General features: G+C 45.5%; 1 pseudogene; it reads left to right on the top strand.

The window, feature by feature from the left end:
• The first annotated feature begins 501 nt into the window (after window positions 1–501).
• LOC115144868 (NUAK family SNF1-like kinase 1) overlaps window positions 502–23,500 on the top strand; it is a 50,310-nt pseudogene continuing 27,311 nt past the window's right edge.

The raw sequence follows: 23,500 nt of genomic DNA, 5'->3' as shown, positions 1-23,500 counted from the left end.
GGGACAGACAGGAACACTGAGCCAGATTCTGAATTCTGAATTCTGCAGAGCCAGATTCTCAATGTGTCTCACTGCCCGTCTTCCATCAATGTCATCAGAGAGGATGAATGCACGTATGCAACATTTATTTAGTGATAACATTGCATTGGACTACCTGTTCTTGTTTTTCCTTACGGATTTGTTGTTATAGCTGCTGACTCTGGACTGACTGACCCACAGTACATGGCACAGTTGTTATATTATTGATGAAAAAAAATCAACCAGTCAGAGTTTGCACTGGCAGGATTCATTTCATAAGGCTTCATTAAGATTTCAGCAATATTAATAATTAAACGAATGTATTAAACTTTGACTCTGTCTGAGTTGCCCTTAAAAACTGAACTGCAATGTTTAGGCTATAGTAAAATGACTGTAGCTTGCCAGAGAGAGGGCTGTACTTCCACAGCCTCAGGGTGAAAAGCAGTCAGTCAGTCAGCAGCAGTCGCTAACGGAGGGGAGAGGTAGGGAGCACAAAGAGAGGGACAGAGGGGAGGAGGACTGTAAAACTCCGCCTCCGGACTCGATCATCTCACATTCCTTATTCACAGCCCCTCACGTTAGAGAATAAAGAGAAAGAGAGACGAAGGGCACACGATTAAGGAGAGCAAAACGACCATGGCAATATTCAAAACGTCTGAGCTTGACATATCTGATCATAGCGCATCTCTAAAGTCGACTTGGGCATGGAGCACTCGCACCATACACAGAGTTCAGCAGCTGAATGACGTTGCACCCGAGGACAAAATGAGGGTGATCTTCATCCAGAACGCCGGTTTCCTCGCTGCTTTCTCGGGAGGCAATGACGCTGAAGGTTTCGCCTGTTAGTTTAGAGTTAACGATGTTTGCAGCACTTTCACGGTAGATTATGTGAACGACCCAGAATAAACGAAAGACTGCGAGATAGATAATGCCAGTTACTATACGGATAACGAGAATAGAATAGCCCGATGTTTTAATTAACCTAAATATGTTTTCTTTTTGGATTGCTCAATTTTGAGCACCATTGTCCATACCCGAGGAGACATCAATCGAAAGTGGATTCAGCTTCTGACATGCATTGGTCTGTCGAATTCTGAATACATATTCAGAGGACTGTTGCCCTAGAATATACCTTTATAGTTAGACATACATAATATACATTACATTATGTATCAGACGCGTCAAGATAGATGATGTCTCCTTTGTAATATTTCGCTTTTTTATTTAATCATATAATAATGACTCACTCTTATAGGCGACAAATGGATGAATAGATGTGGAGAGAATTCTTTGATCAGAAAAAAAATGAACAAAGGCAGTGATCATTAGACAATCGGAATAATGTATATGTTTATTAATATAATATTTACGCATTGTTCCTTGTAATTTATTGTATTTATTACGACTATTATTAGGCCTATAATAAAGTATTACTATAATATCAATATTTGTCAAATATAGCTTAGTTTAATATCTTTATCTTCGGGAAGTTAGTTTTAATACTTCCCTAGAGAAGATGGATACAGCTTTTCTCTCGGCCCACCGAGGGCTGACCCGTTCTGAGTCCAAACAAACCCTCACCTCATCGGGTAAACCATCTGGCGGTGACCTGTCCCCTCCACCGCTACCTGTCGGTCATTCAATGGCAGAGACACCGGCAGCTGGCGATGGCAGCAGGAGAAATTCAGGCTTCAAGAAACACCACCACAAGCATAACCTGAAACATCGCTACGAATTGCTCGAGACTTTAGGAAGAGGGACCTATGGCAAAGTAAAGAAGGCAATTGAACGGCACTCAGGGAGAGAGGTGAGACACTTTACAACTCTCTTTATGGATAGGGGTAGGGGTTAAAAACGCTCTTTCCGCATAGGGGTTTGAAGCACCCTGTACATAACCTCTGTTCAGGTTCTTAGAATGCGGCTCATATAATTTAGGCCTACAGACTGCAGGCTACTGTTGAGGCCCAATCCGGAGTCATAGAAAACATAGCTACAACAAAGAGGCCCTAAATACCCAAATAGCTTCTTTGTTGTGCTCTAGGCTTGTGAGTTTTTTTCCCTCTCTGGGAATTCCCCCGTGCTCATAGGGCCCTAGAGGCCCTGGGAATCTCTGCAGCACGCGTGCTGTCCCCAGCAGTGCCTCACGACCGGATGCTTAAGTGCAGATGTTCAACTAGCTACTGATTTATTGATGCAGCTTAAATTAACCCAACCATGTGCACCATTGAAACAGTCCAGCCAACAGTCCTCCAAGATACTTCCCCCTACTCACGTTGAATGGGCTGGAATTGTGCAAGGTATTGCTGTAAGTTGAAGAGGTTCCTAGTTTGGCAAACTCAAACGTGAGACCTGGCCTAGAACAACAACTATGTTTCTTTCATTTGACTGCATGTTAAAATAACAGCGTCCTGAATGACCTGTCATTTTGACCAATGTCCCTTAACTGTTTGGTTTTTGTTTGTGTCTTGGTGCTGTTTTTATCAATATGTTCTTCATGTTTCTCTATTACTTTTTGTTGTCATTGAATGCTCGCCATCTGCCCTCATGCACCATACTTGGAGACCAGATTTTTTCTCGTGCTGCAGAATTTTACCCATGTGCCCCATTGGCAGAACGAGATGAACTTTCCATATGTGTGTTCAGATTCAGAATGCCAGAAGGAAAACTCAGTAGGGTCAGCATGTCCAACGCTCCTGACACACACATGCATGGTGGGGGCACCATGAACCCATAGCTCAAATAGCTCCTTCAGATGGCCTGCCTGGCTGGTGACTGGTGCTTTATGGCAGCCAGTGCTTTATAACACATTTCTCCACTCATTAAACACACAGGGTGCTTAGATGTTTAGCAAATTAAGGGTGTGTTTGGGTCTGCTTGAGTAGCCTAATCACATCTCGTGACATTTTTAAGGCTATTATGTTATATCCCTTAATAACCTCTGCAATACCACTTTGTATGTCAATGCCATCTCCACATGCCCTGACATCATTCTAGAAATGTATGGAGTGATGGTATTCCCTGATCCCCATGCAGTCCTCCTCTATCAGTGAGCCTGGCCTAGCTTAGTTCTCCAGCCCTTAATGGTTCCACTTCAAATGGCAGGCAGCAGAGCTGATCCTGGAACAGTGTGTAGCTAATAATAAATCAACCTGAACCATTTCCATTGAATGTGTCACAACATTATTAGCAGTACAAGTGGCCATGTGCCCTTTGTAAATCAACACTTGAGTGCATTCGGTTAAGCATCACCCAGACAGAGACAGAGAGAGAGAGTGTACAGACAGACGGTGGCCCCAGAGTGTGTGTGTCTGGCCTGGTGTTTAGAGAGCGCTGTAAAATATCTTTACATGGAAGGGACTGTCCCTGGCCTAAGGAGCCCCTGGTGTCCATATGATAGAGATTAAAACTGGGTGACAGACCGTTATGCAATCCCTCTGCTCTGGCTCTGCCTGTTCTACTTTCCCTGGTTGGCGTGCTGGCTTCTTTAACAGCTAAACTAAATGAGAAGAGCAGAAGGGGAAAGAGATTGAGAAGAGAGTGTGTGTGTGTGTGAGAGAGAGAAGCTTGGAAGGGACTGTCATTAAAGAGAGATTGATTAGATGTGTGGGTGCATGAGCATATATGTTAGTGAAAGTGACTGAGCCTGTAGACATAGGATCTGCAAACCTTTCTCTTGTGTGTGTTGGCTGCTTGGTTTGGATGGAAAGTCAGACTGTCTGTCCTCATACTGTATGTCTGGTCTGATTGGACTACTGTATATCTGGTCTGATTGGACTACTGTATATCTGGTCTGATTGGACTACTGTATATCTGGTCTGATTGGACTACTGTATATCTGGTCTGATTGGACTACTGTATATCTGGTCTGATTGGACTACTGTATGTCTGGTCTGATTGGACTACTGTATATCTGGTCTGATTGGACTACTGTATATCTGGTCTGATTGGACTACTGTATATCTGGTCTGATTGGACTACTGTATATCTGGTCTGATTGGACTACTGTATATCTGGTCTGATTGGACTACTGTATATCTGGTCTGATTGGACTACTGTATATCTGGTTTGATTGGACTACTGTATGTCTGGTTTGATTGGACTACTGTATATCTGGTCTGATTGGACTACTGTATATCTGGTCTGACTACTGTATATCTGGTTTGATTGGACTACTGTATATCTGGTCTGATTGGACTACTGTATGTCTGGTTTGATTGGACTACTGTATATCTGGTCTGATTGGACTACTGTATATCTGGTCTGATTGGACTACTGTATGTCTGGTCTGATTGGACTACTGTATGTCTGGTGATTATCTGGTCTGATTGGACTACTGTATGTCTGGTTTGATTGGACTACTGTATATCTGGTCTGATTGGACTACTGTATATCTGGTCTGATTGGACTACTACTGTCTATTGTCTGGTCTGATTGGACTACTGTATATCTGGTCTGATTGGACTACTGTATATCTGGTCTGATTGGACTACTGTATATCTGGTCTGATTGGACTACTGTATATCTGGTCTGATTGGACTACTGTATATCTGGTTTGATTGGACTACTGTATGTCTGGTTTGATTGGACTACTGTATATCTGGTCTGATTGGACTACTGTATATCTGGTCTGATTGGACTACTGTATGTCTGGTTTGATTGGACTACTGTATATCTGGTCTGATTGGACTACTGTATGTCTGGTTTGATTGGACTACTGTATATCTGGTCTGATTGGACTACTGTATATCTGGTCTGATTGGACTACTGTATGTCTGGTCTGATTGGACTACTGTATGTCTGGTCTGATTGGACTACTGTATATCTGGTCTGATTGGACTACTGTATATCTGGTCTGATTGGACTACTGTATGTCTGGTCTGATTGGACTACTGTATATCTGGTCTGATTGGACTACTGTATGTCTGGTCTGATTGGACTACTGTATATCTATCTGATTGGTATATCTGGTCTGATTGGACTACTGTATATCTGGTCTGATTGGACTACTGTATATCTGGTCTGATTGGACTACTGTATATCTGGTCTGATTGGACTACTGTATGTCTGGTCTGATTGGACTACTGTATGTCTGGTCTGATTGGACTACTGTATGTCTGGTCTGATTGGACTACTGTATGTCTTTTCTGATTGGACTACTGTATGTCTGGTCTGATTGGACTACTGTATGTCTGGTCTGATTGGACTACTGTATGTCTGGTCTGATTGGACTACTGTATATCTGGTCTGATTGGACTACTGTATGTCTGGTCTGATTGGACTACTGTATGTCTGGTCTGATTGGACTACTGTATGTCTGGTCTGATTGGACTACTGTATGTCTGGTCTGATTGGACTACTGTATGCGGGCATGAGCTTGGATGTTCAAATGTAAATGTGTATGCAATTCTGACTCTTGCACGTGCTCATGTGCGTTTGTAATGCTGTAGATGTTGCCAGTACGGAGGGGTGTGTGTGTGTGTGTGTGTGTGTGTGTGTTTGTGTGTGTGTGTGCGCTTGCATGTATGGGTGTGCGCACGTTTGTACTGTGTGTTCGTGAAAAGGTTGTGGTGACAGCAGGGCTCAGAGGGAGCAGTGACACATGAAAGGCCATCCCCAGCAGGAAATGAGACAGGGATGGAAAGTTAATATCCTGTGGGGGTCCAAAGAAGAGGGAGGGGAGGAAGGAGGGAGGGAGAAAGGGGAAGAGGGAGGGTTTGGTGGGTGAGGTAGGGAGAGGTAGGAAGGTAGGGAGATAGGGGCGATGCAGGAAGAAAGGAGGAGGGAGAAAGGGGAAGAGGGAGGGTTTGGTGGGTGAGGTAGGGAGAGGTAGGAAGGTAGGGAGATAGAGGCGATGCAGGGAGAAAGGAGGAGGGAGTAGGGGAAGGATGGAGGGAAGGGAGAGCAGTTTAAAGAGAACTCCACCATAATGGTAGGGGTGGGCTTCACTTAAGGGGTTACAAAGTCACATTAATATGAGTTTAAAGCACTAGATTACCTCACCCCAAACAGTGGATTCAGTGAGGATTAACTGGGAGGAGAAAAATACATAGATTCACTGTTATTGACTGTAGTCGTGCAGTTATCAGCATTCTTTCTTCTTCTCTCTGGCTCTGTGGTAAACATACTACACTGAGAGATGGCTCTGCTCAGTCATAGGGTCAGCCCTGCTATTGTCAACTCCCCTAATACACACACACTATCTCTTTCTCCATCCACACACATGAACATGATCTTCAGAGAGAAAGGGGGAACTTGTGATGTATACCTCATCTATTTTAATGGGCTGAGAAAACACCGGCCGCTGTCAGGCTCTAGTGGAGCGGAGCGTGGCCTCTCACATCAAACACACTGCAGCATACAGCCTAGCAGGAGGAGTGTACCTGGCAGAGGCTGGCTGGGCCAGGCCGGCAGGGCAGCGATCTGTTTGACAGACAGTAATAGCCCACCACTTAAAGACAGGCGAAGGGCTGCATTATACTGTGACAGCCAGCTGGCAAATGGATGATTCACAGTAGAGCTGGGACGATAAACCGAAAATGATCGACACCAACCATGCTGATCACTTATCGCCGGCATTTTGCTGATAACGTTCATTACGATAAGTAGCCTATACTAGAGAAATAGTTTAAAGGATAATACAAAATAAACTGTGGTGCACATTCATGTTATAAAATGATAGCTTAGCACCCCGAATTATCGGCATTTTCAACAGCATTTAAGAAACATATTACCTTCAACAGTGTTATCTTGTGATCAAGACATCAATGTTTTGGATTATTAATGTCGTAAAAATGTTAGCTAATGGATTAGCAATTAGCATGTCTGACATTTCAGTGGAAATACTACTACTATCAGCTTTTTGATACGCGGTTTAGCAAAAGAAATACGTCCTGTATTATCGGCATACGGTCCCCAGTTATTTGCCACCTTACTATTTTGTTCAATTAAAGTTATGTTGTTCAAAAAAGAGACACCAACCTCATATCCAAAGTGTTTACTAGATAGTTGACTAGTTGGCTAGTTGACTAGTTGACTAGTTGGCTAGTTGACTAGTTGGCTAGTTGACTAGTTGCCTTCCTGTAAAAAGAAATGACTTGCCTGTCAACTTTTCATTGCGTAGCCCTCCTGTAGACTATTATAAATGGCTTTCCACCAACACCTTCTTCAGTGTTGTAACCAAATAATGTCTCATTATTTTGTTTTACAGATTAATATTATGTTTTGAGAAAGTAGATAATAGTTTAATACTAACATATACATGAATATGAATAATTTAGGTAAAAAGTTTGATATTAAATGATGTGTGTGTGGTCTGTCAGCAGTAAAATTTTATATATATATATATATATATATTACTTTTTTGAAACAATCAAAATGTAACTTCATTTGCATAAACTGCAATGAAAATCGGTGGTCAGCTAGCAAAATGTACCGTTATTTTCTAGGCCATTTAAATGTTGAACTCGAGGTGATTTAATCTACAAAACAGGATCCCGGGGAATAAAAGATGAGCCTAGGTGGATGGAGGGATGGATCTCTTATGTCTGTTCTCTGTATTATTGGGATGCTGTCTCTCTAAGCTAATGATTTTAGAAACAGTCTAATTTGAGGGTCAAAGAGCAGGGTCTGTTGATACTGTACTCTACTGTACTATCTGCCATGAGAAAGTGCATCCCATCCACATATCTCTGTAGAAATGAAACCCCCCACACACACCACTGTACCCATGACTTTAGGGCAGGTGTGTCCAACTCATTCCATGGAGGGCCGAGTGTTTGCGGGTCAATTATGACCTAGACAACCAGGTGAGGGGAGTTCCTTACTAATCAGTGACCTTATTACATCAATCAAGTACAAGTACAAAACCGCAGACACTCAGCACGCCGTGGAATGAGTTTGACACGTGCTTTAGGGTCATGTCAGACCTTTGTGAATTGATACCGTACCATCTCCAGGTAGACTACCTTCTCCTGTACTGCATTTTTATAGGAACTTAAACCACGCCCTCTTACTTTTAGAATGCAAATGTGAAAAAAGTGACCTGCAGTGCAGACAGTGTGCTGCTTCACATGGAGACAGACTGTGGGCTTACAGTCCTACTAGTTTAGGATTTGGCGTGACGTGAATACAGTACTATTGCTGTTGATGACCCCATGAGGTAATGGAAAACACAAAACAATGGAGGTACAACACTTACAATAAAGACCGGTGAAAAATTAACAGACTAAAGATGACCACTCGGCATGTGAAAACTAAACAGGGCCTTTACTTGTTAATACGTATTTCTTTTTTCATTCTATGTAATCAAGTCATGCTCTGGATGAGGACTTTTTCCGGCCTGGGTTATTTTTATTAAGGTACACCGTAATTAGCTTGGAATAGTGACTGTATGTGGTTTCTACTCCTGCCTTGCCCTGGAGTAGACCTGGCCTTCACTGTAATGGACCTTTCTCTTAGTAAGGAAAGTTTTTGTCCTCCCTAGCTAACAGAGGCAGTCTAAATTAATATACAGTACAAATATACAGTAGTAAGAATAATCCATGGGGCTCAAACCTGAATGTTTCGTATTAGTGAATTCTAGGGCTGTCTGCGACTAAAACAAATATTGGTCGACCAAGAGTCGTATGTTCTTTCGACCAATCCACTGGTTGAAATGTTAAAACGTTAATTTTTCCATATATAGACACACCTTATGTGTTTTAATAAAATCAACTATATGTAGGCTACTGAGCTTGTCTGATGCTTTGAGCACAATGTGATTAAATAATTAAGACACACAAATGACTCAAGAGACCAGAAGAAAGAAACTTATTCTCTAAACTCTTCCTCCTGCTGCTGCTGGCCTTTGCAGATTCTGCCATTACGCTCCCGAAGTTGTCAGTAATAGTGGTCGGCAACCTTTTCCATTTGGAGTTCAAATTTATCTAAACCTAAATGAAAATGATACAAATCTAAAAGTAACTTCTATTGCCATTGCCAACAATGTAAAAATAGCCTACATAAAGCCAACAAATAGGTACATTGCAGCCTGCAGTTAGAAAATATCACATTGGCTACGTATGGCTTGTCTGCAAGGAACTTGAAACATTGTATGAACTATCAACTTGGTCCAGACTGAAACTTGCAACATTGTATAAAGTATTCTGGGCCCTCAAATTTTCCTGTGCCAGTGAGCTCCGGACAGCTCCGGACAGACATACGAAGTAATCAGGTAGACCTATTTTATGTCGTTTCCACCAGATCAGAGCATGACATTTTTTTCCCCTTTCATGCTGAGTGGTTATCGAAAGGGAGAGAGCTGGAAATATATTTCAAATAGGCTACATTGAGGAACTATTGTCATTCTGAAATGATGTAAAAACAGACTTTGTTTACTTGCTGTTTGAGGTGAAGAAAAAATGACTTTGAGAATCTCCACCGCTCATTAGTGGTGTTGAGTTAGGACAATCAAAAATACTATCAGATCCCCAAATGGGCACAATTATAAGCCTACAATTACGCGCAGGCCAGGTAGCCTAGGCCTACTTCTAGGCGTAATCAGTTGCACATCCTTACTGAACAATTCTTAATTGGAATGAAATAAACCATCACTTTTTTCTCACAAGTGCAGCCCGGGTTGTGCGCTCTGCAAACAAGATGTCCACTTCGACAATGACAACAGTAAGACTGTAATAACAATAGATTGAATGCATTAACGCAAATTACGGTAAACAAACAATGTAGATTAGAAATTATGGTAATTACCGGTAGATGTACTATTGGTGATACTGTTGTGTTATCCCCGTGGCCTCCACCATGGATTAGTCCACTAAATTTGACCTGTGGACTAAATGGGGTCAGCCCTAGTGGAGTTTATATTATATGATGATATTAATATTATTAGCTCTCTGATGTAGATGTAGGCCTACACACTGTACGATGTGTGTAAGTGTTTGTGAGAGGTATGGTATAAATCAACACCATCTGTTTGCCAGAAACACTCGTAGTGTCTTCATGGACAAATTAAGAAGGTTCAGCTCGCCCATCAATCCACTTCCCCTGCTGGGACACACACATACACTGCCAGGAGTTGCAGTTGCCATGGAAACCCACAGCACAGAAACCCCCTATTCTTCTTGATGTGCTACCTGATATATCCATAAGACTGGGGTCAGGATAGGGGGAGTTGCCCCTGCCCTGCCCCACTCCACACACACACACACACACACACACACACACACACACACACACACACACCACACACATCACAGACTTGAGAGACCAAGCTGTCTGTTAATACCAGGGTGAACACACTACAAAGGAGTCCTCCATTACTGCACCACGTGCCAAGTTGTTTTTCCTCAGAGAGCACCTTCATTTTCTCCTCTAAAGAGACAGTAAATTACACGGCAAGATCCTGTGATGACTGTGATGACTGAGTCTCGGTGTCTCTCAGTCAATTGACCCCCTCCTGTCTGTGTGGACTGGATAAATGGGAGAGTAGAGGTCAGAGGTCACAGTGGGCAGGTCACTATAGGGCTCTGGGGAGGAGGGTTATGTGGTTGAGGAGGTTCAGAGAGTATTCATTTAGATTAGGTTATGTAAGACATTTTGCAATGGTCAACTGAGTGTTCTTCATTCCCTGGCTGTCCAAATGTGTTTGCTGATATGCGATCACTGTGATTCGTTGTCTGTGATTTGCTGTGTGGGTGTGTTGACTCACCTGAGTTGGTTCATCATCACAATCAGTTTGGAGGTATTGCTGCTTTTGATTGACTTACCCCACTAGTCATCTTGTCATACTTGTATCCATGTGATTGTTAGTCCATTTTAACTGACCAGAACACGTGTCTGTCCTCAGGTGGCTATCAAGTCCATCCGGAAGGAGAAGATCAAGGATGATCAGGATATGGTTCACATCCGCAGGGAGATAGAGATCATGTCATCCCTAAAACACCCCCACATCATCTCTATTAATGAAGGTGGGTCTCTCTCCACACACACACACACACACACACACACACACACACACACACACACACACACACACACACACACACACACACACACACACACACACACCAATTCACTCTCTCTTGCCTCGTCCCGCTGTAGGACTGTCATGTTATGACAAGCGGATGTCATAATAAGATTGGACCTCAGCTTTTGGATGTTACTTATCTTTTCTTCTTTGTCTGAGCCCAGTCAGAGAGTGGATCCATTCTGTGTGTGTCTGTGTGTGGCTGCACATGTGCGTTTCTGGATGTCTTTCATAGAGTGTATGTGTGTGCACGTTCACGTGTGTATGTGTGTGTGTGTGTGTGTGTGTGTGTCAGGGGGGTGTCCGTGAGGTTTGCCTCTCTCTCCCACATGAGAGGCCTCTTCTTATGTCTTCCCTGGTCTTGATCTCAGGGCCAGACATATGCTGGTACTTAGAGAGATCTCCAGCTGGGAGCCAGACTGAGGCTGGGGGCAGTAGAGGGAGAGAGAGGAGACTAACTCTACCCTGCTAACCTTGAGTCTGACTCCACAGTTATGGACAGGGAGAGAGGGCGAGAGAGAGGGAGAGAGAGAGGAGACTAACTCTACCCTGCTAACCTTGAGTCTGACTCCACAGTTATGGACAGGGAGAGAGGGCGAGAGAGAGGGAGAGAGAGGAGACTAACTCTACCCTGCTAACCTTGAGTCTGACTCCACAGTTATGGACAGGGAGAGAGGGCGAGAGAGAGGGAGAGAGAGGAGACTAACTCTACCCTGCTAACCTTGAGTCTGACTCCACAGTTATGGACAGGGAAAGAGGGCGAGAGAGAGGGAGAGAGAGAGGAGGCTAACTTTACCCTGCTAACCTTGAGTCTGACTCCACAGTTATGGACAGGGAGAGAGGGCGAGAGAGAGGGAGAGAGAGGAGACTAACTCTACCCTGCTAACCTTGAGTCTGACTCCACAGTTATGGACAGGGAGAGAGGGCGAGAGAGAGGGAGAGAGAGAGGAGGCTAACCCCACCCCACTAACCCTGAGCCAGACTCCACAGATATGCACAGGGAGGAGAGGGGGAGAGAGAGAGGAGGCTAACCCCACCCCACTAACCCTGAGCCAGACTCCATAGATATGGACAGGGGGGAGAGGCCCTTAGCTCAAGCTAAAGCCTCCTCCGCATATAGTATATCTGTCCCACTAGACCAGTGGTTCCCAAACTGTTCCCAAACTGTAATTATTATTATTATTTTATATATGTTTTTAGGAACTCAGTCCGGCTTTCAACATACTCTTGAAAGTAGTGATAGTAGAATGCACAAGGTGCAATTTCTAAATTGGGTAGTGCATCATCAGTTCCTCTTGTCATGTCAGTCATTGCAGACCTTAGAGAGCTATTTATAACTTGTCAGAAATGTCCAGATCAACTAACCCATGTCAGCTAGCGTTTTTTCGATAGGTTTTTTAACCCATAGATTTTGTTTTAATGTTTGAGTCACTCAAATATCACATGAATACACATTAGCATTAGACATTGCAAAATGTATAGAATTGCAAGAAACCTCTGCCAACAAGAGGGGTGTGAACAGTTTGTGTCATGAACAGTTTGTGTCATGAACAGTTTGTGTCATGAACAGTGCTTGTGCCCATAGAAAAAGACGTTGCGCGCACGAGCAATGGGGGCACGATATTTTCCCCAATATTGGAAGGGGGACCTGAGTGAAAAATGTAGGAAACCCTGCACTAGACAACCCTCCAAAAGTCAAAGGCTTCACTCATATTGTGTGTTGCATATCTGCTCTTTTGGTTCGACCCCACATCTCAGTTTGAGAGGGGAAGTGTGATTTACAGAGGATGTTGATGGAGGTGGGTTACCTTACAATTTCCATCACCAGTTTGACCCACAAATGAACCTCCATCTCAAAGGGCAGTTGAACCTAAAGCACATAGATGCGGTAAATCAGATCTAGTGTCTGTTTTTATATCCCACGTCATCAGAACTGTTGATCTAACAACACTACTTAAACAGGCTGACTTATGACACTGCTTCGATTGGGTTCAAAGTCTGTCAATCTTTATTGACCCAACAAACAATCAAACGGTGCTATTTGTCATGGCAATTTGCCGGTCTTCAGTGAGTGTTGTGGTTGCTATGGTTCAACTTAGTTTGTATGTGTCTGAAAGGCTGATTAGGAGAACACTCCTATAAACTAGCCTATAAGGAGTTGGGGTGCTGCTCCCTCCTATAAACTAGCCTATAAGGAGTTGGGGTGCTGCTCCCTCCTATAAACTAGCCTATAAGGAGTTGGAGTGCTGCTCCCTTTTACATACTAGCCTATAAGGAGTTGGGGTGCTGCTCCCTTTTACATACTAGCCTATAAGGAGTTGGGGTGCTGCTCCCTTTTACATACTAGCCTATAAGGAGTTGGGGTGCTGCTCCCTTTTACATACTAGCCTATACGGAGTTGGGGTGCTGCGCCTCCCTTTTACATACTAGCCTATAAGGAGTTGGGGTGCTGCTCCCTTTTACATACTAGCCTATAAGGAGTTGGGGTGCTGCTCCCTTTTACATACTAGCCTATAAGGAGTTGGGGTGCTGTTCCCTCTTATAAACTGGCCTTTAAGGAGTTGGGGTTCTGCTCCCTCTTATAAACTGGCCAATAAGGAGTTGGGGTGCTGCTCCCTTCTATGCGCTAAGTGCAGCCTGCCCCTCTGTCTGCTACCAACCATTGCTGGTCGATTTTTTTGCAGAGGTTGCCTGATTTCTGGTGTTTCTCTTTAACCAGTGGTTACTGTTGTGGGCTGGCCCCTGCCCAGAAAGTGTTGTAAATGTATAGGCCCATACAGTATGTGTATCCGGCAACACCCGTGTCAACAGATAACTGCTTGTGTGGAACAAAGCTGAACCAGATGTGCAACGTTGAGATTTTCTTGCTCTGCATCCATTCTGCATCGATCAGCAGGCCTGTGAGCATTTACAGCACATTTGCTTGTCACTTCCAGCACAATTCAAAACCTCATAACTGGATTTTAAATGAACATTTTCCAGAGAGGTCTTCCTGAAAGTCAATTTGGTTCATTCAGTTTAAATGGTATTCACGTCATCTATTTGTGTAGTGTATTGTGTAATGCTATTTGCCCCCAGCACACTTATAGGCTGTCAAACGAGCCTGGCATGACAGGGATAAGGACCCCCCTCTGGTTTAGAGAAGACAGGACTTTGAGAAAGGATAGATTTTAGAGGGGGTACCCTTCCTCCCACTCATTTTCTGGTTTGAATGGAAAAAGCACTGCATTATGAGTGCTGTCACTATCCCTCCATGTAAAATATAAGACAAAACACTAATGGGGGAATTCTGACCCGAGTTAAGCACTCATTTTTTAATGCACTTTTCTCTCTACACGTATTCTGAACTTGAACTTAAGCATGTAAGTGGAAAAAGCGTCTACTTAATTTTTCCCCATATAAATAACACCATTCTCCATGCACTGTCATTTACAACATGATAAGAGGTAAATGAGTAATCTGTTTGGATAAGGGAATTGTAAATATATATGACACTTGTTTATATCTATTTTACCTTATCACTGGAGACAAATGTGAAACTAGGCATAGGGCAGAAAACTGAAGCATATCAACATGTCAACTTTCCCACAGTAAGGTTTATGAAATGCTGTGCCATTATGCCGAAATTAAAATTGTAAGTCCTTTTAACTTGCAAGGATGGGCACTCTCGAATGTCTTTATTATAGGTTACCCCAACTTACTCAGTTTCCTATTTTTATCATGTTAAATAAACTCAGCAAAAAAAGAAACACCCTTTTTAAGGACCATGTCTTTCAAAGATAATTTGTCAGAATTATCCAAATAACTTCCCAAATCTTCATTGTAAAGGGTTTAAACACTGTTTCCAGTGCTTGTTCAATGAACCATGAACAATTAATGAACATGCACCTGTGGAATGGTCGTTAAGATACTAACAGCTAACAGACGGTAGGCAATTAAGGTCACAGTTATTAAAACTTAGGACACTAAAGAGGCCTTTCTACTGACTCTGAAAGCACCAAAAGAAAGATGCCCAGGGTCCCTGCTCATCTGCGTGAACGTGCCTTAGGCATGCTGCAAGGAGGCATGAGGACTGCAGATGTGGCCAGGGCAATAAATTGCCATGTCCGTACTGTGAGAAGCCTAAGACAGCGCTACAGGGAGACAGGACAGACAGCTGATCGTCCTCACAATGGCAGCCAATGTGTAACAACACCTGCAGAGGATCAGTGCATCCGAACATCACACCTGCGGGACAAGTACAGGATGGCAACAACAACTGCCCGAATTACACCAGGAACGTACAATCCATCCATCAGTGCTCAGACTGTCTGCAATAGGCTGAGAGAGGCTGGACTGAGGGCTTGTAGGCCTGTTGTAAGGCAGGTCCTCACCAGACATCACCGGCAACAACGTCGCTTATGGGCACAAACCCACCGTCGCTGGACCAGAAAGGACTGGCAAAAAGTGCTCTTCACTGATGAGTTGCGGTTTTGTCTCACCAGGGGTGATGGTCGGTTTCGCTTTTATCGTCGAAGGACTGAGCGTTACACCGAGGCCTGTATTCTGGAGCGGTATTTATTTGGAGGTGGAAGGTCCGTCATGGTCTGGGGCGGTGTGTCACAGCATCATCAAGCTGAGCTTGTTGTCATTGCAGGCAATCTCAATGCTGTGCGTTACAGGGAAGACATCCTCCTCCCTGATGTGGTACCCTTCCTGCAGGCTCATCCTGACATGACCCTTCAGCATGACAATGCCACCAGCCATACTGCTTGTTCTGTGCGTGATTTCCTGCAAGACAGGAATGTCAGTGTTCTGCCATGGCCAGCGAAGAGCCCGGATCTCAATCCCATTGAGCACGTCTGGGACCTGTTGGATAGGAGGGTGAGGGCTAGGGCCTTCCCCCCAGAAATGTCTAGGAACTTGCAGGTGCCTTGGTGGAAGAGTGGGGCTTACAGACGGTAGGCAATTAAGGTCACAGTTATTAAAACTTAGGACACTAAAGAGGCCTTTCTACTGACTGAAAGCATATTTTTTTTTAAAGATGCCCGGGGTCCCTGCTCATCTGCGTGAACGTGCCTTAGGCATGCTGCAAGGAGGCATGAGGACTGCAGATGTGGCCAGGGCAATAAATTGCAATATCCGTATTGTAAGATGCCTAAGACAGCGCTACAGGGAGACAGGACGGACAGCTGATTGTCCTCGCAGTGGCGAGTCCCTGCTCATCTGCGTGAACGTGCCTTACGCATGCTGCAAGGAGGCGCTGTCTTAGGCATCTCACAGTACTTAATGCAGCTGGTGGTTACTTTTGATTTTGACCCCCCCTTTGTTCAGGGACACATTATTCAATTTATGTTAGTCACATGTCTGTGTAACTTGTTCACTTTATGTCTCAGTTGTTGAATCTTGTTATGTGCATACCTATATTTACACATGTTAAGTTTGCTGAAAGTAAACGCAGTTGACATTGAGAGGACGTTTATTAGCCACTATCAGTATCGACTGTCAGTAGACCTAATAACCACACATATTCAACTGACAATTTACTGTTAGTTCCTATAGTTGGTATTGCCTAAATTGTCTTTCCATTTAATTATATTGTTTAGTTTACCTTCATTTGCTTTCTCTCTAAACGCTGTCATGGCCGTGTGGTTGTTGCTGAGGATTATTAGTAACAGTTGATCATATTTTTTTGAAGATGTAGGTGTAAAGGACGTCACACTGCTTGCTTTTTTGAGTACCTCTTCCTCCCGATTCGGCCCATACCTGACACAAAATGGGGATCTCTGCCTTGAGTACCTCTTCCTCCCGATTCGGCCCATACCTGACACAAACTGGGGATCTCTGCCTTGAGTACCTCTTCCTCCCGATTCGGCCCATACCTGACACAAACTGGGGATCTCTGCCTTGAGTACCTCTTCCTCCGATTCGGCCCATACCTGACACAAACTGGGGATCTCTGCCTTGAGTACCTCTTCCTCCCGATTCGGCCCATACCTGACACAAACTGGGGATCTCTGCCTTGAGTACCTCTTCCTCCCGATTCGGCCCATACCTGACACAAACTGGGGATCTCTGCCTTGAGTACCTCTTCCTCCCGATTCGGCCCATACCTGACACAAACTGGGATCTCTGCCTTGAGTACCTCTTCCTCCCGGGGACACAAACTGGGGATCTCTGCCTTGAGTACCTCTTCCTCCCGATTCGCCCCATACCTGACACAAACTGGGGATCTCTGCCTTGAGTACCTCTTCCTCCCGATTCGGCCCATACCTGACACAAACTGGGGATCTCTGCCTTGAGTACCTCTTCCTCCCGATTCGGCCCATACCTGACACAAACTGGGGATCTCTGCCTTGCTAGCACACGTGACCGCCCTCCTGAAGCGTCTTACCAGTCGACGCCACCTGAAAAGCTAGTTATTCGCTGGTGCAAGTGGCGACATTTTGGGCTGAGGCGTAAGCTTCACACATCTCCATGTGCTACATAAACTAATTAAATCATTATGGAGCAGACCAAGCCGTAATAGTTTGAACCCGACGCACGGCGCAATACTTGACCATTTCATCACACAGTTTCATGCTTAGTGCGATCAATAGTATAGCCTACTGTTGTACATTATTCTGTCTATTATAATTCTATATACACTCATCTTCCAACATTAACATGGGTTGAAGAACTGAATGTGGCAGTTTTCAGAATGATTCAAATCACCGTTTTCTTTCTGTCTAGTGTAAATGCTCTTCAAACCTGTTTTTTTATGATTAATAAACACTTTCCTAACCCTAAATAATCTACAAGATCAGAGTATTTTTTATCTACAAATTGGTTCTGAAACAGAGACAAATATGGATCTATTTAGATGGTTTCTTTCGTTGATTCCTAATATTCTCAACGTTCTCTCCATAGTGGCTGACGAAAGTATTCACCCCCTTGGCATTTTTCCTATTTTGTTGCCTTACAACCTGCAATTAAAATAGATTTTTGGGGGGGTTGTATCATTTGATTTACACAACATGCTTACCACTTTGAAGATGCAAAATATGTTTTATTGTGAAACAAACAAGAAATAACACAAAAAACAGAAAACTTGAGCGTTCAGAACTATTCACCCCCCCAAAGTCAATATTTTGTAGAGCCACCTTTAGCAGCAATTACAGCTGGGGCATGTCTCTATAAGCTTGGCACATCTTGCCACTGGGATTTTTTGCCCATTCTTCAAGGCAAAACTGCTCCAGCTCCTTCAAGTTGGACGGGTTCCGCTGGTGTACAGCAATCTTTAAGTCATACTACAGATTCTCAATTGGATTGAGGTCTGGGATTTGACTAGGCCATTCCAAGATATTTAAATGTTTCCCATTAAACCACTTGAGTGTTGATTTAGTAGTATGCTTAGGGTCATTGTCCTGCTGGAAGGTGAACCTCTGTCCCAGTCTCAAATCTCTTGAAGACTGAAACAGGTTTCCCTCAAAAATTTCCCTGTATTTAGTGCCATCCATCATTTCTTCAATTCTGACCAGTTTCCCAGTCCCTGCCGATGAAAAACATCCCCACAGCATGATGCTGCCACCACCATCCTTCACTGTGGGAATGTTGTTCTCGGGGTGATGAGAGGTGTTGGGTTTGCACCATACATAGCGTTTTCCTTGATGGCCAAAAAGCTAAATTTTTGTCTCATCTGATCAGAGTACCTTCTTCCATATGTTTGGGGAGTCTCCCACATGCCTTTTTTCTTTAAACAATGGCTTTTTTTCTGGCCACTCTTCCATACAACCCATCTCTGTGGAGTGTATAGCTTAAAGTGGTCCTATGGACAGATACTCTAATCTCGGCTGTGGAGCTTTGCAGCTCCTTCAGGGTTATCTTTGGTCCCTTTGTTGCCTCTCTGATTAATGCCCTCCTTGCCTGGTCTGTGAGTTTTGGTAGATGGCCCTATCTTGGCAGGTTTGTTGTGGTGCCATATTCTTTCCATTTTTTATAATTGGAATTAATAGTGCTCCGTGGGATGTTCAAAGTTTTGGATATTTTTTTATAACCCAACCCTGATCTGTACTTCTCCACAACTTGTCCCTGACCTATTTGGAGAGCTCCTTGGTCTTCATGGTGCCGCTTGCTTGGTGGTGCCGCTTGCTTGGTGGTGCCCCTTGCTTGGTGGTGTTGCAGACTCTGGGGCCTTTCAGAACAGGTGTATATACACTGAGATCATGTGACACTTAGATTGCACACAGATGGACTTTATTTAACTAATTATGTGACTTCTGAAGGTAATTGTTTGCACCAGATCTTATTTAGGGGCTTCATAGCAAACACATATGCACGCACCACTTTTCCATTTAAAAAAAAAAATTTTTTGGGAAACAAGTTCTTTTTTAAATTTCACTTCACCAATTTGGACTATTTTGTGTATGTCCATTACATGGAATCCAAATTAAAAATCCATTTAAATTTCAGGTTGTAATGCAACAAAATAGGAAAAACGTCAAGGGGGATGAATACTTTTGCAAGGCACTGTATTCTAGTGAGTCTGTTGACAAAATTCAAACTAAAATGTACACCGTATTTAAAGGGATGTCTTAAGATAAATGGACTGAAAACCCCATTGAATGAAAACTCCACAAGAAAATCTGTTGGCCAGTAAGTGGGAGGGGTTTCAGCAGTTTAATGCAATTTATTCAGTGCGTGCAAGGTAGCCACACCTGCAGAGCGCATTACGCAACTGAATCAGGTAAGTCTGAATACCAAGTACTGATAAGTGCGTAGGAAAGGCGTAAATGGCTCCTAAATGTTTGTTAAAGACCTCAATTCAGACATTAACACACTATCAGGGTGTTTTTTTAGCTTTTATGTTCAAATATAGTCATTCTTTTTTTTTTTACATAAAATCTGCTACTTAATAACTTAATTGTCCTCTATCTAACTCTGCTAAGACAGTGATTAGCAACCCCCTCCCCATGTTAACAGCTCAGAGGCCTAGCCTAGTGGACCCAGCGGATAGCAGAGCAGGGCATTGGGACAATGGGTGCTAATTAGTGTGATCTGAGGCCTGCTGGCCTATTGAACAAAGACCGAATGAGTGATGGACAGAGAGGGCACCCCATTATGTAAGCCAGGTAATTACCCCAGTGAATCATGGGGGAGGGTGGCACGAGGGGCAGGGGTCAGAGGTAACGAGTGCCCACACTGGGCTCTCAAACAGACCCCCACCACGGATCGCCGGAAGGGTCGTCCTGGGTCACGGCTCCGTCGGCCAATCAGAACCAACCCCCAGGTCTGCTGGCCCGGTTCCCGTGCTGCCTGCCCTGCCCAGCGGAGCAGTCACAATCAGGGAGGGTTGCCATCAATCAACATCAACATGTTTCTACCACAGGATTATTCTCTGAAAGGGAGGGGAGGGTGGGAGGAGATGAGAGGGGGTGGGAGGAGAGGAGAGGGGATGGGTGGGAGGAGAGGAGAGGGGATGGGTGGGAGGAGAGGAGAGGGGATGGGTGGGAGGAGAGGGAGGGGATGGGATGGGTGGGAGGAGAGGAGAGGGAGGGTGGGAGGAGAGGGAGAGGAGAGGGGAGGGTGGGAGGAGAGGAGAGGGTGGGAGGAGAGGAGAGGGGATGGGTGGGAGGAGAGGAGAGGGGATGGGATGGGTGGGAGGAGAGGAGGGGAGGGTGGGAGGAGCGGGGATGGGTGGGAGGAGAGGAGAGGGGATGGGTGGGAGGAGGGAGGGTGGGAGGAGAGGAGAGGAGAGGGGATGGGTGGGAGGAGATGAGAGGAGAGGGGATGGGTGGGAGGAGAGGGGATGGGTGGGCGGAGAGGAGAGGGAATGGGTGGGAGGAGAGGAGAGGGGATGGGTGGGAGGAGAGGAGAGGAGAGGAGAGGGGATGGGTGGGAGGAGAGGAGAGGGAATGGGTGGGAGGAGAGGAGAGGGGATGGGTGGGAGGAGAGGAGAGGAGGGGATGGGTGGGAGGAGAGAGGGGATGGGTGGGAGGAGAGGAGAGGGGATGGGTGGGAGGAGGGGAGGGTGGGAGGAGAGGAGAGGGGATGGGTGGGAGGAGATGAGAGGAGAGGGGATGGGTGGGAGAGAGGGGATGGGTGGGAGGAGAGGAGAGGGAATGGGTGGGAGGAGAGGAGAGGGGATGGGTGGGAGGAGAGGAGAGGGAGAGGGGATGGGTGGGAGGAGAGAGGAGGAGAGGGGATGGGTGGGAGGAGAGGGAGAGGGGATGGGTGGGAGGAGAGGGGATGGGTGGGAGGAGAGGAGAGGGGATGGGTGGGAGGAGAGGAGAGGAGATGGTGTGGGCCTGTGGAGGTGCTCACTCATGGGTGCAGAGAGTTGACTAGGCCTTCACCCCTGGAGCCCCTGTAGTGTGAGAAAATACACTGACAATAAGAAGAACATGGCCGATGGTTGTGTCATCATCCCCTCTCTCTCCGCCTGACTAACAGTTCTCATCCCCCATATAATGCACTGCTGATGGGTCAGCAACATGCCCTGGCAGTAGGCGAAATGATACATTGGAGGCTAGATAGATAGTGGAACATTACAGGACAGGTTGTCCTGCATCTAGTCTATAAGGCGTTCGTTCCTATCTCTTACCCAAGTAATGCACGCGTAAATGGAACTTAATTCAATTTTGATGTACTTTTCTCTCTATGCGTACTCATTTAACATTTACATTTAAGTCATTTAGCAGACGCTCTTATCCAGAGCGACTTACAAATTGGTGCGTTCACCTTATGACATCCAGTGGAACAGCCACTTTACAATAGTGCATCTAAATCTTTTAAGGGGGGGGGGTGAGAAGGATTACTTTATCCTATCCTAGGTATTCCTTAAAGAGAGTACTCTGACCTTGAACTTAGGCATGAAGTAATAAATGTTTCAGCCAGCTATTATTTTGGGGTGGAGATAACAGAAAGGAAGGTGGGGCAGAGGTGTGTCTACAGATAGGCCGTATTCTGACCTTAACTTAATTCCCTCGTAATTCCACCACTTTTATGCACGATGAAACAATGAATAAGGTCCAACGAACTGTCGGTTCCAAGTGAAACAGAAACGACTTTCTTTGTTCCGATAGAAATAACACCATTCTCCATGCACTGTAATTTACAAGTTAATAAGAGCTATTGATAAGAGCTAGCTAAATGAGTAAGACGTTTGGATTTGGGAATTGTAAATATAAATGACAATTGTTTGAATTATTTTACCTTATGATCGCTGGAGACAAGTGTGAAAACAGTCATATGGCAGCAAACTGAAGCATATCAACATACAGTGCCTTGCAAAAGTATTCATCCCCCTTGACGTTTTCCCTATTTTGCTGCATTACAACCTGTAATTTAAATGAGACTGGTGAAAGTTAGTGACATGATGAGATGTTGATTTACTGTCCAGGTCAGGATGACACTATGGACCTTCTGTTAACCATGCTTTTCTCTTCTTTTCCCTCCCTCTCTCCCTCCCTCTCTCCCTCTCTCCCTCCCTCTCTCCCTCTCTCCCTCCCTCTCTCCCTCTCTCCCTCCCTCTCTCCCTCTCCCTCTCCCTCCCTCTCTCCCTCTCGCTCTCTCCCTCTCCCTCTCTCCCTCCCTCTCTCCCTCCCTCTCCCTCTCTCCCTCTCCCTCTCTCCCTCTCTCCTCTCTCCCTCTCCCTCCCTCTCTCCCTCTCGCTCTCTCCCTCTCGCTCTCTCCCTCCCTCTCTCCCTCCCTCTCTCCCTCTCGCTCTCTCCCTCTTGCTCTCTCCCTCCCTCTCTCCCTCCCTCTCTCCCTCTCGCTCTCTCCCTCTCGCTCTCTCCCTCCCTCTCTCCATCTCGCTCTCTCCCTCTCGCTCTCTCCCCTCTCCCTCTCTCTCTCCCTCCCTCTCTCCCTCTCTCCCTCTCGCTCTCTCCCTCCTCTCTCCCTCTCTCTCCCTCTCCCTCTCTCCCTCCCTCTCTCCCTCCCTCTCTCCCTCTCGCTCTCTCCCTCCCTCTCTCCCTCTCGCTCTCTCCCTCCCTCTCTCCCTCCCTCGCTCCTCCCTCTCTCCCTCTCGCTCTCTCCCTCCTCTCTCCCTCCCTCTCTCCTCTCCCTCTCTCCCTCTCGCTCTCTCCTCCCTCTCTCCTCCCTCTCTCCCTCGCTCTCTCCCTCTCGCTCTCTCCCTCCCTCTCTCCCTCTCGCTCTCTCCCTCCCTCTCTCCCCCTCTCTCCCTCCCTCTCTCCCTCTCGCTCTCTCCCTCCCTCTCTCCCTCCCTCTCTCCCTCTCGCTCTCTCCCTCCCTCTCTCCCTCCCTCTCTCCCTCTCGCTCTCTCCCTCCCTCTCTCCCTCTCGCTCTCTCCCTCCCTCTCTCCCTCCCTCTCTCTCCCTCTCTCCCTCCCTCTCCTCTCCTCTCCCTCTCTCTCCCTCTCTCCCTCCCTCTCTCCCTCCCTCCCTCCCTCTCTCCCTCGCTCTCTCCCTCTCGTTCTCTCCCTCTCGCTCTCTCCCCCTCTCTCTCCCTCTCCTCTCCTCTCCTCCCTCTCTCCCTCCCTCT

The sequence above is a fragment of the Oncorhynchus nerka genome, linkage group LG17 (assembly GCF_034236695.1).
Source record: "Oncorhynchus nerka isolate Pitt River linkage group LG17, Oner_Uvic_2.0, whole genome shotgun sequence".
Lineage (NCBI taxonomy): Eukaryota > Metazoa > Chordata > Actinopteri > Salmoniformes > Salmonidae > Oncorhynchus > Oncorhynchus nerka.
This window is presented reverse-complemented; position numbering and strand designations above follow the sequence as displayed.